The sequence below is a fragment of the Macrobrachium rosenbergii genome, chromosome 7 (genome assembly GCF_040412425.1).
Source record: "Macrobrachium rosenbergii isolate ZJJX-2024 chromosome 7, ASM4041242v1, whole genome shotgun sequence".
NCBI classification, from domain to species: Eukaryota; Metazoa; Arthropoda; class Malacostraca; order Decapoda; family Palaemonidae; genus Macrobrachium; species Macrobrachium rosenbergii.
The window spans coordinates 1,002,501-1,020,811 of NC_089747.1; the positions used below are offsets into that span (position 1 = coordinate 1,002,501).

At 35.2% G+C, this 18,311-nt stretch overlaps 1 protein-coding gene and 1 long non-coding RNA gene across 2 annotated transcripts in view; both read left to right on the forward strand.

Moving 5' to 3' along the window:
• Window positions 1-591, forward strand: part of LOC136839973 (uncharacterized) — a 93,469-nt gene extending 92,878 nt beyond the window's left edge. Inside the window, exon 8 of the mRNA XM_067106244.1 lies at window positions 1-591. This exon is cut by the window's left edge and continues 638 nt beyond it. The gene's annotated coding sequence lies outside the window, so the exon portion shown is untranslated.
• An 11,039-nt stretch (window positions 592-11,630) lies between these two features.
• On the forward strand, window positions 11,631-16,521 carry LOC136839975 (uncharacterized). The gene is made up of 3 exons (XR_010853488.1): window positions 11,631-11,763; window positions 12,207-12,305; window positions 16,387-16,521. It is a non-coding gene; the product is annotated as an uncharacterized lncRNA (long non-coding RNA).
• The last annotated feature ends 1,790 nt before the right edge of the window (window positions 16,522-18,311 follow it).

Genomic DNA, 18,311 nt, shown 5'->3' on the forward strand with positions numbered 1-18,311 from the left:
TAAAACTGGGCATTTTGGAAGAGTCACTCCGCATGCTCCAATGCCCCGAGATGTCGGAACAGTGCCGCTGAAAACTTGGGTATTTGGGCACCGGAAGACATGCCCGAAACAGTGGTGGCGACCACTTTAAAACAGTGGCTCCCCTAAGTTACCAGTTACTGAATTCTTGGTGTGATTTAACAATATTTATCAAATGAATTTGGCAGAAAATAACGGAAATTGATAAACTTTTTTTCATCTCCGATTGATATATCGCGGAGATACGATTGGTATCGTCAGCCATTTTGCGGTATCGTTCTCGCTTTCGCTTGGTTTATCGTGTAGTGTGGTGTCATTTCTGTGACGTCATTTCCTGTGACGTCAAATCTCGGACGTCATTTCTGTGACGTCATATCTATGACGTTTCATATTCAGTGAAAGTCTTTCATGAAAAAGTGTCTTATATTTAATATCATGACCAGTGTGACTGTACTTATTTAGTGGTTATTTCAACAGTGGATTAACTTGTAATTTTTTCCAGTGGTGTAAATCTTACGCATGAAACCAGCAAACATTTTCTGAAATCAAACAAATGAAAATGAAAAACGAAAATATTTTTTAAAAATGGAAGAGAAAATAAAGGGTGTTTCAACCCAGATCGTGAATTGGATAAAGTCTAAGGGATCTGCACGCCATGTTTCGACTCATGTTGATACTTTCAATGGTTTAACCATTGTTAATATACTATTTCATCAATTTATAGTTACTGTGCCTATATAACAACGATTTCAAATGAATTACATAGATTTTATAGAAATGCGGAGCAAATCTATAAGTGAAATAACCTGTAGATTGGATGGAAATACATAGAATTGTCGAAAGTGACCAATAAACATTATACATTTTGAAAGTACTGTACTGCCCTTTCTATAAGCGTGTTTGTTTGCGTGCGTGTTTGTGTGTTTGTGTGCGTGTGTGTGCGCGCGCGTACGCGACCGTGGGTTTTATACGCAGCCTGAATATGATGGTTGTGACTTCATTCGAAAGGATGAATTTATAATAACCACACATCATGTGCCTAAGCTGCTTTTAAAAAATTAAGCTTTAAGCTTTTATTTTTTTTTCACTCCACCTTCCTCCTTTGTGAATTGTGAACGAGAACGGAAGAAGAGGAAGCTTCAAGCTTGACGAGGAGAAGCTTCTGTAAGCTTAGCCTGAAGCTTATTCGTCAGGCTTTAGCGTGCAAGTGACAGAACCTTGTCAGAAATGAAGGAAAAGTGTAGACGCCATCTGGTTGATTTATTTAGATTCGGTGGGCTTTATACCAGCACACAGGCCCTTACCGAGGTATGAAAAGGATTAAGAGGCCTCGTGAGGACCTGTGGATTCTAACCACACGACGGAAACGAAGCCCCCAACCCCACATTGCCAAAGGACCCCTAAAAACTTCGTGAATTTCATCGAGTATTACCTGAGCAACGCGTCCATGAAATGGTGCCTATATATATATATATATATATATACGAGAAAGGAAGACTTTAGATTGAAGATATAAATCAAGAGATTATTAAAAATGTTTCTGGTATTGAAATACCGTAAAAAGTGGTTTTAAAAAATTCATATTTTGATCAAAAAAACATTTTAGTTGAAGGCATCTTATTAAAAATGTTTCTGAAGTTTGAAATTCGTAATTTAAAAAGCCAAAGGATCACATTTTTTATCCAGCAAAATTTGTAGTAAGTAGCCAATTTGTTCGGCAAAATTTGTAGCAAGTAGCCAATTTCTTCAGCAAAATTTGTAGTAAGTAGCCAGTTTCTTCAGCAAAATTTGCAGTAAGTAGCTAATTTCGTCAGCAAGATTTGCATAAAGTAGACAGTAAAGTCTACAAACTTTGCGCTAAATAGCCAACATTGTCAGAAGAAATTTTTACACCAAGTAACCAATATTACCAGCAATATGTGTACCAAGTAGCCAATATTACCAGCAACATTTGTACCAAATAGCCAATAATACCAGCAACATTTGTATCAATTAGCCAATATTACCAACAACATTTGTTCCAAGTAGCCAGTAATACCAGCAACATTTGTGCCAAGTAGCCAGTATTACCAGCAACATTTGTACCAAGTAGCCAGTATTACCAGTAACATTTGTACCAAACAGCCAATTTTGCTAGCAACATTTGTACCAAGTAGCCAGTATTACCAGCAACACTTGTACCAAGTAGCCAATATTACCAGCAACATTTGTACCAAGTAGCCAATAATACCAGCAACATTTGTACCAAGTAAGCTAGCTAATATTACCTGCAAAAATTAATTACTCACATACATGCCTTGACAGATATTTGCAACATTAAATTTTTCATCTAACAAAAAATATTTGCTACTTGTTGCAAAACTCAATGACATATGTTGCAGATGTTGCAAAACGTAAGCTTTTGACTTTGTTTCGAAGAATACCATTTAATTGTTTTCAATAATTTCAGTTGAATTATTTGCCCAGTAAGTCTTATGTGATATGATGTGGCCTTAGAGATGGTAATGTGTGAAAATCTCTCAATGGAAATACATATTTGTATATATACATAATACACACATATATGTATGTATACATACACACAAACATACATACATACACATATATATACATACACATATCATTTAAGTGAATACATATACATACCTCCATTATACAAACCGTACCACATATACATACAGCCCCATTATAAATACATACATACATACATACATACATACATACATGTATACATACAACCAATAAATAAAAATGAATAATATGCTGATGCTTTTAGCGTAATTCAGGTGTCATACTATTTTTATACTTTATTATGTCTGCGTACGTGATATTCAGCCTGGTTCGGGGCTATTGAAAAATCACCAATACAATACAATTAGTTTGTTCAATACGATCAAAAAAATGTTCATTTGTTCATTATAGAGGCTTATCATATCGGTCAATTACTCTTGAATGTTCAAGTGTTCTCGTGTTCAATTGTGAACACTTGAAAATAACAAAAGTTCGAGATTTCTGTGTTCAGCTGTTCAAAAGTCACTTGGGGTAGATGGAAATCATATGTGTTTATGTTCATTGTTCAGTTGTTCATATCCAAGAACGTTCAGATGTTCTGATTGCCAGGGTGTTCGTGACATTGTACTGAAGTGTCCATTTTCAGTCTTGAATGTTCATAGTCTTTCAAGAATATTGAATGTTATTGTTATTTCTGAAGAACAGAATGTTCACAGTCTTTCAAGAACATTGAATATTACTAATATTTCTGAATGTTATAATATTCATAGTCTTTCAAGAATACTGAATGTTATTGATATTCCTGAATTTTATAATGTTCACAGTCTTTCAAGAACATTGAATGTTACTAATATTCCTGAAGATTATAATGTTCAGTCTTTCAAGAACGTTGAATAATACTAATATTTCTGATTAATAATCAATAATCTTGTCCATGACTTTTGTGAAAATTACTACAAAAAAGATGAAGAAGAATCCTCAATATATAAAAAATAATCATAAATATTTTTCATATTCATATCATAAATTAAAAATATTGAACTATTCTTTATAATACCTTAATATTTTTTTTCCTTTGTGCCAATGAGATGCTTGTACTTCGGGCAAAAATGATCTTGTGTAAATATCGTCTGATTTGTATATATTGTCGAACCTTCACATGCCAAAAAAGAAAGGTTTATAATAAGAAAAAGTAATGATTATATAATTATTAATTATTGTAATAATCCTAAGTACTACTGACAGCGTTTGAACGCTATTCGCTTAATATATTCCCTGGATGTCTTTACCGATGCGATATTAAGAATTAAAAAATATCAACGTTTGGTTTTGCATTATTTAGCCCCTCGTTCTTTAGAGAGAGAGAGAGAGAGAGAGAGAAAGAGAGGGGCCATACAGCCAAAACAATGATAGCTCAGTTACTCACAAAGTACATGATGTCATCATCGGTGTTTGAAAATCAAGACAGACCCCAGATTGCTTTAGGGGTAAAGTAAGTATATATGATTTCATAGCATTTATGCAAGAATTTTGCAATACTGAAGCCCACCTGAGAATTATCACCTAGGAATTAGACCAATAGCCTTTTCAAGAACCCTAAACAAGTGTCTCGGCGAGTGGAAACTACCGCGTCTTGGTGTTCTTTCAAGAAAAGGAACTTGGGACTTGAAGACTACACCCAGGGTGTATTCAGGTTTGTGTGTTGTGGTAGTCAACATCATTCATCCGTTTCGTGGGTGGATTTCAATCTGTGTGGCAATTTGCAATTGCTGTGGGTGGTTGTGGACCCATTGACAACATCTTCCATCTTGCAGGTAGTCACTGAAGCTGTTTCTTCAAGCTAGTAATAGACCTACGATCATAGATTAAGTGAAAGCTTTCCAAATTTTGAACTGAAGTTGGTAAATGAGCTATAGGCTGGTTTTTACGTTTTGGAAATGTATTCAAAAGTCACCTTCCAGCTAGTACTAGACCTATAGTCATAGATTAATGTGAATGCTTTTCAGAATTTGAACTGAAGTTGGTAAATGAGTTTTGGTTAGGCCTTCGGCTTTGAGTAATACATTCAAAACTTACGATAAAGTTACAGGAGAACTGTGTACCATTTCTTACATTGATCTTTGACCACTGAGCTCTCCATATGGGTATAAACTGATGCCAACCCGGCTGTACATATAGGCCTACCTGTCGAATGCAGCTTATTTTGTACTTAGAGTCGATACCGACCCACCTCCACCGTGATAGCTGATTGGTAGGTTTGCAGAACGTGGCTAATTGTGATTTTTTGTTACGTTCCTATTGCAATGAGGCTCTGTGGACGTATAGCGTAAAATTTACGATAATTACAAGGCGTTTTGAAGAATATAAATTTATTCACGTTGTCACAAGTGTACTTTCTATCGCATCCCTGCGATAAAGAAGGTTTGCAGAAAGTGGCTAATTAACAGCTTTTTTGTCAAGTGAGGAACTTTTTTGTCAAGTGAGGAACTTTTTTTGTCAAGTGAGGAACTTTTTTTGTCAAGTGAGGAACTTTTTTGTCAAGTGGAGGAACTTTTTTGTCAGGTGGAGGAACTTTTTTGTCAAGTGGAGGAACTTTTTTGTCAGGTGGAGGAACTTTTTTGTCAAGTGGAGGAAATTTTTTTCAAGTGGAGGAACTTTTTTGTCAAGTGAGGAACTTTTTTTGGTCAAGTGAAGTTAGGAATTTTTAAGTTAACGAAAATTAAAAGGCGTTTTGAAAATATAAATAGGTTCAGGTTTTTACAACTATGAAGTACTTTTTGTGCATTTTGTCTAAAGGTACCACCGCGTGTTTGTAAACATTATTATTATTATTATTATTATTATTATTATTATTATTATTATTATTTATTATTATTATTATTATTATTATTATTATTATTATTATTATTATTAATTCTCCCAACAATCGTCAACCACCAACAGTTGACTGCCTCAACCATCTTCCTTTTCAAACAAAAAAGCCGTCAACCCGGATGTGACATCCACCAAACCAGTGTGGTTTACTGATAAAATAAACCGGCCCAAAATAAACCTTAGAAACAAACCACTTCCGATACACGGCACAAACATTGTTTCCCCGTCTCGCCCAGCGTCAGGTTTCTGTGAGAATTTTTTTCCCGTCAAAAAAAAAAAATCACAGAAAAACACTTTGAAGAAATATGATCTTCGGCCGGAGAACGGCCCGTGATGTAGGGGATTTGCTTTTTTTTTGTCCGTAATATTTGGTCATTTTTTCCAGATTATTTGGGGGAAAATTTTTTTTGTCAAATTTTGGTCATTTTTTTCCATATTTAGGGGAATTTTATTTGTCAGTAATTTTTTGACATTTTTTCAGTATTAATTAGGAGACTTTTTGTCAGTAATTTTTGGTAATTTTTTCTAGATTTAGGGGAAAATTTTTTTCTAAAATTTTTGGTAATTTTTTTCCATATTATTTAGGGAAAATTTTGTTGTCAGTAATTTTTGGTAATTTTTATCCGTAGTTCGTAGAAATTTTTTTCGTCCGTAATTTTTGGTCTTTTTTTACCCAGATTATTTCGCTCGTTTTGTTCTTTATATATTTATTTTGGTGTGTGATGCATTTTGGAAAATGCGTGAATTGTTTTGAAATAGATTTTTATGTCGTTTGTTGATTATCATAATTATTATTATTATTTTTTTTTATTCATATTTTTTTATTATTATTATTATTATCATGGTAGGCTCCCCATAAGCTGTGACGAAATAGACACCAAATTAGACTATATATGTTATTGGTAAAATATATATATATATATATATATATATATATATATATATATATATATATATATATATGTACACATTTATATTATATATACATTTATATACATACATACATTTATAACAGTGTACGTATGAATATTTCGTAACATGAGAAAAATCCCCTTGGCCTTAAAAACACTGCAATTAGATAAACACCTAATTACCATAACAGAAGCTACATAATTACTGTATTAAAATAGTCTTTGTATCTGACGAGTCTTTGTATCTCTGCATATCTGATTTTATTACATTTTATCTCCTGTCTTTATTTAAACAACTAAATAATTGAGGTAGGTTTGCATAACGATTTTGGCCTAATGTTAAGTAATTTTTATTGTCATCATTATTATAACCCCCGTTTTCTGTCGGACTTCCCTCAAAGGGGGAACTCTTCCAAATTCCCAAACTATCACTGACCCGACGAACGTTCTCACACCCGATGATTGATAGCCTCTGACACTCCCTACCCTCGCCTTCCCTTCCCTCGCCCTACTTAATATGGGCTCCCATCACGTCTTCCCCAAAGTGTAAGGCTCCCTAAAAAGGTCAGGAAAGGTCTTTAGGAAGCGTCATGTGGACAGCCTAAAAAAATCTTAGTCTCTTGAAGACCGTTCATTTATCATTTTCGTAAATTGGAGTGCACTGCGATTTTCGTATGGGAGAGTCGGGAGGTTTGGGAAGTAAACAGATTTGGGTATTCACTGAGGTTTCTCTCTCTCTCTCTCTCTCTCTCTCTCTTATATATATATATATATATATATATATATATATATATATATATATATATATATATATATATATATATATATATATATATATATATCTATATATGTCTATATATATATATGTGTATATATATATATATCTATATATATATATATATATATATATATATATATATATATATATATATATATATATATATATATATATATATATTATTGTCTCATTGTGACAAACGCCAAATAGGTTCTAAAATCAGCTCTCAAAACTTTTCACATTTAAAACTCCATTAATTCTAAGGTGAAACAAATCATATAGCTAAATTTCTAGGATTTTAAAAATACATCTTTCAAGTATACAATCGATTTAAAATAAAAAGAAAAAAAATATGTATTAAGATAAATTTACCTTTTTCATCCACATTTCATTCATGACAAGAACCTAAATTAGATTAAGGTCATTAAAACATTCATTATACATAAGTATGACTTACCTGTCTTCACAGGTAATTGCAGGTAAGGGCAGGCTTCCTTTAACTTAGCAAACAAACACTTTTGGAAGGTTACACTGGAGAGTAACCGGTGAGTGAATGGAAGGTCTGGAGGCAAGATTTTCGTGTCTTTGGTAAAAAAAAAACTGTGAATATGAAAGGAATTTCGACTGAAGATACCCATTTTCCATGCCCAGATGCCCATGTTATTTGACATTAAATATGCTAAAAAAAATTATGGTCAACATTTTCGCGTCTTTGGTGAGAAAAACTGTGAATCTAAAAGGTATTTTGACTGACGATACCCACTTTCCATACCCAGATGCCCATGGTATTGGGCATTAACCTCGTATAACTTTAGACTGTAATGGTGATTGCACAAAATTGCTGAAAAATGCACCTAGATTATGGCCAACGTTTCCGTGTCTTGAATGAAAAACTGAGTCAGGAAGGAATTTCTGTTTACGATATCCATTTCCCATGCCCAGATGCCCATGGTATTGGGCATTAACCTCGTTTAGCTTGGAGTGCTAAGGTGACTGCATAAAATTGCTGAAAAATGAACCAAGATTACGGCCAACATGAAAAAACTGTGAATCAGGAAGGAATTTCTGTTTACGATACCCATTTTCCATGCCCAGAAGCTAATGTTACTGGGATTAAGCTCCTGTAACTTAGAGTGCAACGGTGATTGCATGAAATGAATAAAAAAAAAAAAACACGAGTATTGTCAACAGCATATAGATGGGCTCTATCCATCTTTGGCGAAAAAAACGGTTAACCCGAATTGTATTTGGCACTGACTGTGCAATTTTTCCATACCCAATATATCTCTGGGCATTTGGGCATTACTTTCATTTCGATCAACATCTCGGGTCATTATCATGGGCTCAAGGATTAAACTGAAGGAAAACTACTGATTATTATTAAGATTATTATTATTATTATTATTATTATTATTATTATTATTATTATTATTATTATTACAACGAACCCCACTTCTAAGTACAAAGCAAAAATAGGACGTTAATGACCAGCCTCCCGTTTCTCATTAGACAGCTCACCGCCCACGCCCCGTGGGCTTTTAAAAGAACGCCTAATTGCAGTTTTACAACGCCTGAAGTAACTTGTAAAAACAAAACAAAGACAAAAAAAAAAGACAAGGGGGCTTCTTTCTGCCTTATGAATGATTTACTGAAGCAGTTGGTTGCTACGTTTTTAGTTTTCTGTAAAAGAAAATTGTCGTCTGTCCGTCCGCACTTTTTCTGTCCGCCCTCAGATCTTGAAAACTACTGAAGCTAGAGGTCTGCAAATTGGTATGGTGATCATCCACCCTCCAATCATCAAACATACCAAATTGCAGCCCTCTAGCTTCAGTTGTTTTTTATTTTATTTAAGGTTAAAGTTAGCCATAATCGTGCTTCTGGCAACGCAACAACACAGGCCACCACGGCCGGCTGAGAGTTTCATGGGCCGCGGGTCATACAGCATTATACCGAGACCACCGAAAGATAGATCTATTTCCGGTGGCCTTGATTATGAAACTCGATTGCGCCGAAGAAACTTCGGCGCGTTATTTACTTGTTTAAATTAATATTCATTAGGGTTTGGGAACATGTTTTAAATTTGAATTTCTAAAGCCAGTTTGAGATTTATTCTTTATAAAATTAAAAAAAAAAACTATCTTCTAACATGATTCAATATGAAAGTTGCTATCTGTATTTTTAAACTACATTCCGAAATTATTGGGAACGTGTTTTATCTTTTAATTTTTAAAAGCGGTTTAAAATCCCTTCTAAGATTTTATAAAAAACAAGAGTATTCTATCTTATACACTAGTGATGTAATGTAACACCTGATTACTGCATATTTAAAATTAATTACTTAATATATCACTAGTTTTTAGTGGAGTATTTTATTATTAATTTTAAAGCCAGTTTAAAATTACTTCGTTGTCAAAGGATATTTCTTTTAAGTTCTTATGATGTCGAAGGAAATATTTTAAAACTATTTAGTAGCTGATGTACTATTTTATACTTTAATTTCTGAAGTCAGTTTAAAATCACTCCAGTGTCGAAGGAAACATTTTTTAAATTTTTTTGTTTGCTGTCCTATTTTATATTTTAATTTTGAAGCCAGTTTAAAATTCCCTAATGTAGAAGGAAATAGGTAATTTAGACAGTCATTTTTTAAACTTTTTAATTACTTCCAATAATGGTTCGGTTCTCCTACAAATGAGACGAAGTGTCTCCCGTCTCTCCGTCTACCGTCCCCATCTTCCGTGGGAGAGAGAGAGAGAGAGAGAGAGAGAGAGAGAGAGAGAGAGAGAGAAAGCAAATTCAGTACAAAGGAATTTCAAGTCTACATTTTAAAATCATATATAACAACGAGAATAAAAGCCAGAGAGAGAGAGAGAGAGAGAGAGAGAGAGAGAAACAAATTGAGTACAAAGGAATTTAAAGTCTATATTTTAAAACCATAACAATGAGAATAAAGACGCACTCAGAGAGAGAGAGAGAGAGAGAGAGAGAGAGAGAGAGAGAGAGAGAGAGAGAGAGAGAGAGAGAGATTTGATACAAAGGAATTTCAACTCTATATTTTAAAACCATACATAACAATGAGAATAAAAGCTAGAGAGAGAGAGAGAGAGAGAGAGAGAGAGAGAGAGAGACGGCGACGAGGTGGTTTAATGTCACTGTAATTGTTGAACACTTGACGTCCTCGACAGAGTATTGACAGACTAAAATGAATGAGCTTCTCTTTTTTGACTTCTGCAAACACGCCCACGCCTACTATATACCCTCGCCCCCTCTCTCTCCCTCTCTCTCTCTCCACCTCCTCTCCCTCTCCCTCGTGAGGGGGAGGGGGTGGAGAGTGTACGGAAGGAAACTTGTGACAATATTCCTTTTGTTTATTATTTGTTTGCCTTGATTTATGAAGTAAGATCTCAAACTGTTTTGTTTAAGATAAAACCAGTCATTATGAAGTGACGTTATTATCATTAATAATAATAATAATAATAATAATATTATTATTATTATTATTATTATTATTATTATTATTATTATTATTATTATTATTATTATTATTATTATTTTGGAGATGTAGTTCGTATGGTTACGCTACCTTAATAACGTCTCTCTCTCTCTCTCTCTCTCTCTCTCTCTCTCTCTCTCTCTCTCCGTTATATTGCATATTAATATACATCTATACAACTACATCGATATCGCCAATATTAATATATCAATATTGCGCTGAATAAGTTTAAAATAAAACGTTAGAAAATGGTTTGAGTAACTATCTTAGAGAGAGAGAGAGAGAGAGAGAGAGAGAGAGAGAGAGAGAGAGAGAGAGAGATTTACTAAGACGGAAGTGGCTTTCGAGAAAAGAAAAAAACAAGTGCATTATTACCTCCCCCACCCCTATCGCCACCGTCACCACCCACCCCCAACCCCCCCCCACGCCCATGTCCAAATCTCTCCAACATCGACCAACGGTTTTTTCCCAAAGTTCAACGAAGATATATACCTTTATTATTATTATTATTATTATTATTATTATTATTATTATTATTATTATTATTATTATTATTATTATTATTATTATTATTATTTTACTGTGATCATTTCAGTCTTATTTCACTTAATGCCCGTTTGGGCAGAGGAATCCTATATCTTGAACTGCATTGCGTAACAATTATTGAATTACTAAATTAGTGTTGTTCCCAGGATGATGATTTACTATGAGCAGAAGGAAAGGCTCGAATGATAGCAGGGAGCTTTGGGTTGGTTCTTTGGCAGAAAATTAATGGTTTTTCCCTCGGCCTATGCAAGAACAAGCTCTACAAAATCGTTTTAAGAAAATGAACAAGAATTCACCCCAGTTCTTTTGTGGCTTTCAGTCAGAGTTATGCATCCATTGAGACTACAGCCTTGCTCAGGTCAGTGATGAGTCATGGCCTTTTCATTTGCATTTAATTATGATTTTGCAGTACATTTTAGGCTAGAATGACATTGGAATAATAAATCTACAACTTATCAACTTTTTCCACCCACAGATAAATTGAACAGGTGCAGGTTTTCTTCTGTAAACCAATTTGCGAGCAGTGGTTCTTAGTCTGAGAGGATCTGTGATCAGTGCTACCAAGGAATTGCGATGAAAGGTGATCTTGTGAAATTCAGCACCAGGGAACTCCTGTTTCTGTCGCATCTCTTAGGGTATGTAACATGTTGCTCTAAGAGTTAAACTTACTTAGTATAATAAATTTTGTTAGATGGCATGGGCTCGCTTTGATTATCTTGCATAAAGTTTGTTCTAGTTCCGTTCTGTACAATAGATCAGAAGTTGTTAAAAGTTCTGTATAAAGGATCAATAAAGGATCAGAAGTTGTTGAAAGTTCTGTATAAAAGATCAGTAAAGGATCAGAAGTTGTTAAAAGTTCTGCATAAAAGACCAGTAAAGGATCAATTGTTAAAATTCTCTATAAAAGATCAATGAAGGATCAGAAGTTGTTAAAAGTTCCGAAGGCAAGATCAGCAGTTATTATAAAAGTCATCACATGTACCATGAACGCTTTGGGTAAATGAAGAATACGGACCTATATCAAAGAAAAGTAAAAATACGAAGAGTCTTTACTACACTGATCTATCTTTCTCCACAGAACTGGACCAAGAACACAAGGATTATCTCCCTGACGACAAAGGAATTGTTTGAGACCAAGAATTTTAATACAAGAGGGCTCTTTGTTATCCTTGTACAGGTCAGTAATGTATTGATAGTTTTATCTTCCAGTTTTGATATTCCAGAATTTTGGACAAAGATAGTAGAGGTACAGGCTTGCATGTTTTTAACATATAACTTTCAACTTCAGTTATTTGCTAAACAGTCGTTTGGTTGAGTATTGTCAGTGAACTGCCTTCCTTTTGCACTAAGTTAAAATGAGTTTGTATATTGGAGTTTAACAGCGCGTGGGTTTACACACAAATAAAAGTGGTTATGGTGGGGTGGAAAGGCTTGTGTGTAAACAGCCACTTGTACAGAAAATCAGTTCTGTTGACTGGGAAGAAATTTGTATCCTAAGAAATGGACCCCGCAGAGAGGTAGCGCCGTCAGTGCACCTCATGCGGTGCACTGTAGGCATTACTTAAGATCTTTGCAGCGTGCCTTCGGCCCCTAGCTACAAAACCCTTCGTTCCTTTTACTGTACCTCCTTTCATATTCTCTTTCTACCATTTTACTTTCCACCCACTGCTAACTATTGATTCATAGTGCAACTGCTTTGAGGTTTTCCTCCTGTTACACCTTTCTAACCCTTTACTGTCAATTTCCGTTTCAGCGCTGAATGACCCCATTGGTCCCAGTGCTTGGCCTTAGGCCTAAATTCTATGATCAAGTCAATCCTAAGTAATGGACAAGATATAAGAACGAATCAAGACAATGGATACTTATAAAAAGACAATTGGTACTTATAAAAATATAAGTATATAAAAAACTGGTGATTCCCATAGATTTTGAAAGTTATTAGGCTATTTCCCATTAAGAACTTGAAAGGGCTAAACCATCAGATTCCAATTTAAGTTAGTTGCCATGAGGCTGGCTTACCATAATGCGTTACCGTGTCATTAGTATGTGCTTAAATCTCTCTCTCTCTCTCTCTCTCTCTCTCTCTCTCTCTCTCTCTCTCTCTCTCTCTCTCTCTCTCATTACATACTGATTACATACATTAAACTGTTGTGTAAAAATTTGACTTTCAGTATCATTTAACTGTTGTATTAACGAAAACTAACTTTAATTTCTCTCTCTCTCTCTCTCTCTCTCTCTCTCTCTCTCTCTCTCTCTCTCTCTCTCTCTCTCTCATTACATACTGAAAATTTTACTTTCAGTACCATTTAACTGTTGTAATAACTTAAACTAACTTTAAATTCTCTCTCTCTCTCTCTCTCTCTCTCTCTCTCTCTCTCTCTCTCTCTCTCTCATTAACACAACGTAAATTTTAACTTTGAATTACTTCACTACAATATATTATCTAAACCCAACTTTAAACCTTCAGAGAATTTCCTCTTCTAAAACTGGTAATAGTACTAACTCTCCAACTGTACCTGAAATAATTCAGACTCTGTATGGTACATGTGGTAAACATAACGCCGGCCACAAAAAGCAACATACATGCAAACCGGCCTCTATCACCTCCACCTGGGGTTTCAGAGAGAAACATATAATAAAAGAGTATATAAACACACTCGTAATTAGTCAGAAGTGATACGTTCATGGCCCACCCCACCCCTCTCCCCTACTCACCCGCCCCTCGTGTTTTGGCCATCAAGAGGAGATTGTGAGGTGCAGAGTGACAAGGAAAGAAGAGTTCTTCCTACGGCTGAAGAAGAATTTCCGGTCGAGTTGAATCGAGTTGAATGCAGAATTGAATATAGAATTTAGGCCAAAGGCCAAGCACTGGGACCTATGAGTTCATTCAACGCTGAAACAGAAAATGACAGTAAAAGGTTTGAAAGGTGTAACAGGAGGATAACCTCAAAGCAGTTGCACTATGAATCAACTGTTAGGAGAGGACTGAGGAAAGTAAGTTGGAAGAAAGAGAATATGAACGGAGGTTAAGTAAAAGGAAAGAAAGGGGTTTCAGCTAGAGGCCATAGAAGGCACGCTGAAAAGAACCTTAAGTAATGCCTACAGTGCACCGCATAAGGTGCACTGACGGCGCTAGCCCCCTACGGGGGAAGAATTTCCGGGGGACGGGAAGTGGGGTGGAGTTAGTCTAGGAGAGAGAGAGAGAGAGAGAGAGAGAGAGAGAGAGAGAGAGAGAGAGAGAGAGAGAGAGAGAGAAGCGGGGGACATAGGATTTCAACGTAAGAGGGAAAGGAAGCGGGTTGGAGAGAGAGAGAGAGAGAGAGAGAGAGAGAGAGCAGGTTTAACAATATTCAAACCTCATATCTTAGTTTATCACTCCACATAGTTTAATTATTTCTACAGTTTTTGTAATCTCATAGGCCGTGAAATTCTCCCTATGTCAGTTCTAACATGATTTTATAAGCTCCCTTTTAAAAACAATAGGCCTATTGTGAATTTGTAGGCCTATCAAACATTTTCTCCAGTGTACCATAATCACTTACTTGGCAGCGAGAAAAAAACCCACATTTGGTTATGGTCTTTAGATTACCTTTTTTAAACGTAGGAAAACACATTTATAAATCTATGACATAATTTTAAACCAGCAATAGAATGCTGCTTAATGACTGGTTTGAATTAAAGTTATTAAAACCTAAATCATTTAATAACTCCGCCTAAGAAACACAAGATTGTTCAACAGTACCAACAGAGTCAGTCAGTCAAGGAACGGGAGTATCTTGTAGTACTAACATACTCATTTTAGACCGAGCCAAAATACCACAACTTAAAACAGAATCATGTTTTGCTTCATTTGCATAATTGGACGTCGAAAGTAAGAGTTTTTCATGAGAGAGAGAGAGAGAGAGAGAGAGAGAGAGAGAGAGAGAGAGAGAGAGAGAGAGAGAAACTAGCAGTTCGAACTACAGTAATGTCGGTCTAGTGGTGGAGGGAGGGAGGGAGAGAGGGAATGTTGACATAGTTTGTTAACAGGTAATTAAAGAAGGGACTCCTTATTTTGACGTCTATTGCAGTGGCGTCACTGTAATGATGGTAGTTTCCTGTATTTGTTTGTGTTCTTGTATCTGATTGATCGTGGCCAGGTGTAAGAGAGAGAGAGAGAGAGAGAGAGAGAGAGAGAGAGAGAGAGAGAGAGAGAGAGAATATGTTAGATAACCAAGCAGAATCATCCGCTATTACTTCATTGCACATTGGTTAACATTATTTGATGGCTTGCTATCCAGTTATCATCAATGGAATATTAGATTCTTGTAGCTACTTTATTTGGTCTTATTCATATAAAAAAAAAGACCATTAATCATAGGTCTAAAAACAAAACACTATCACTTAAGTAAGCACTTCTTACGTAACAAAGCCGCAGTAAAGCAAGATAAAACTCGCATATATTTATACTATTTTACTTATCTTTCTCTGACTTTTACTGCACAAGACACCTACCAACATCATCATTCCACTTACAAACTTAAGTATTCCCCATCACACAAACCGACTTAGACACAAACTAAGCAAAGTGGAGAGGAAGAGAGAGAGAAACAGTTATATATATCCATTTCTAACATACAACACTCCGGGAAGCTTCGTGCAAACTCTTGAATATTTTTATTCTAAATTCATGCATCTTTCCCTATCTTTTACCATATAAAAACATCTGCATCAATCCATTAAGTATTCCGTATCACACAAACCAAGCGAAGTGGAGAGGGAGAGAGATAAAGAGAGAGAGAGAGAAACATTGTTATATATAAAAGAGACATCATGTTCGGGTTAGCTTAAGTCCGGTAAACTGTTTACATGAGTCGAGGTCTGTGTTATCTTCTTCTCCCAATTTAGGCATCTGCCGAGAAGGCAAAGTTATTATGGCGCTGGGTGAGCTTTACCTGTCTTCTCCTTTCTCGGATACGTGGGAATTATTAGCTCTCTCTGCAAAGGGATATGAGAGAGAGAGAGAGAGAGAGAGAGAGAGAGAGAGAGAGAGAGAGAGAGAGAGAGAGAGAGAGAGAGAGAGAGTGTGTGTGTGTGTGTGTGTGAGAGAGAGGTTTCATCTTGCTAAATTTGAGAAAGCTATGGTTCGTACGCCCAAGAAAAATACAAATTACTGTGTTTCTTCAATTATAGGGACTGTAAATTCTTTATAGTATCATTATTGAAAACCAGAAAATATGCATTAACGACTTTAAATCATTGTTTTATGCATATTGCAGATCCCCAGCTGCAACCTTCGAGATCTGGCAAAGCTTGTTGGAGTGTAATTGTCAACGAAAGGAACGGGATTGTTTGAGTGGTGAAACAACTCGTTTGCCAGTAACTTGTGGTCCATCATGGTAATTGGATTTTTCATGTAATGTAGCCTTTAATCTCCTTGTAATTCGGTGGATTTTATCCGTAATTTATCAGGTAACGTAGTTAGATTTCAATTGATAGGTCTAAGAAAGTCTGATATTTTTTAAGTTTGATTTCTGTGGGTGGGCCTATATTTTTGCGTTGGCATTTTTTCTTACAGTGGATATTGGTTGTTGCTTCTTAAATAATTCAGTTTCATGGGTAGTATTTTTATAGACATTGATCATAAATATTTAAATATTCCTTTTAATAAACAAGAAGACGCAACAGTCAAACGTTTCAATGACTGTAATTTGTAATGTTCTGTATTTTGCTGAAGGTTCTAATGGCAGTTCTCTGGCTGTTTACCATATAACCGGTTCTCTTGCAAAATATCATATAAGCATGTGTTGCAGCCCCAAGTTCAGATTCAGGTGAACGTTTAACTGTGGTTTTAACTTTCATTTGATAATCAATGTCTCAGTTTTGATCTATAGTTTTATAATTTGACGGTAAGCTGGTACTCGACATCGTTGTGTCCTGTACTTTCAGTTATTGGCGATATCAAGTTTCGTGTACTTTTATTTTTCCTAATCTCTTATATTCAGGTTTTGGGTTTGCAAATCTACTGCTAGCGTTAGTTTTCCATTTCTTCCATCTTTAAGGGAAAGCTTCTTAAAATCAGAATTTCCTTTTTTAATCCTGTATTATGGTTTCATTTAGGAATCTTAAATGCACAAGAAGCAATGGATATCTTTGCAGTGGTTGTTTAATCAACCAATCATTTGAGTTTTAACTTTATTTCTAGTACGAAAGACGAGCTCAGTAGTCTGTCCTGTAAGACAGGAGAGGAATGTTTTCCTCGAGTTTTGAGAACCAGAAATATGACCAGTTTGCCCTTTATCTAGACGAAATATCAGAATTTGGATCAACTCTGGTCTATTTCCTTCCCTTAATTGATCTAGACACGATCATATCTTTCTAGTACATTATTGATTTATACTGTATATTAGAACTTTGATTTTGTTGTAGGACCATTCCTGATTGTGGTCATAAAGGGGACTTGTGGAATGTAAAAACATTATCACATTGTCCTATGACTTGTGAAAATGATTTAACACTGCCTAATGGAAGCTTGTAGTTCTTCAGCTAGTTGGTATTGCTTTGTTATTGTTTTATGAACCAAAATCATGAACTTGTTTAAGAACTGAAATCAAATATTTCAGAACGCTTTCCAAACTGGGACCAGTAACTGATTACGCAGACGATGGTTAATCGCTATGATTTGGAATTTCTAGAAGAATTTTGCAACTGTTAACTTGTGACAGGCATTTCTCTGTTGCTGAAAAACCACTAATTGTTCTGGTGATTAATCAAATTACTAAGGAAAACCAGTTTGAAATGTATAGTAAATCTTGATCAAATAACTTGTTCCTAACTTATACACAGCAATGCATATACAGTAATTAAATAATTTTACCTTTCAGTGCCAAACGCTTGCTACAACTGGATATCATCTATGGAATATTGAAAACCTCATGGAGTAAAGCAAAAAACTATTTAAAGCTACAACTTGGTTAAAAAGAAGATATTTGAATATCAACTTATTTTATTCAGAAAAGAAGAAACCAAATCCAGCAATTATAATGAAGCGTTAAAAAAATGAAATCGTACAGCAAGGAGTCTTCATCGTGAATCTTGAGAGGAGCAAGTACCAGAATGATGATGGTAATGCAGGAGTCTACTGCTAGCCACAGTTCCCTGTTCAAATCATCATCAATCCTGCTGCTACAGGAAATGCTACAAG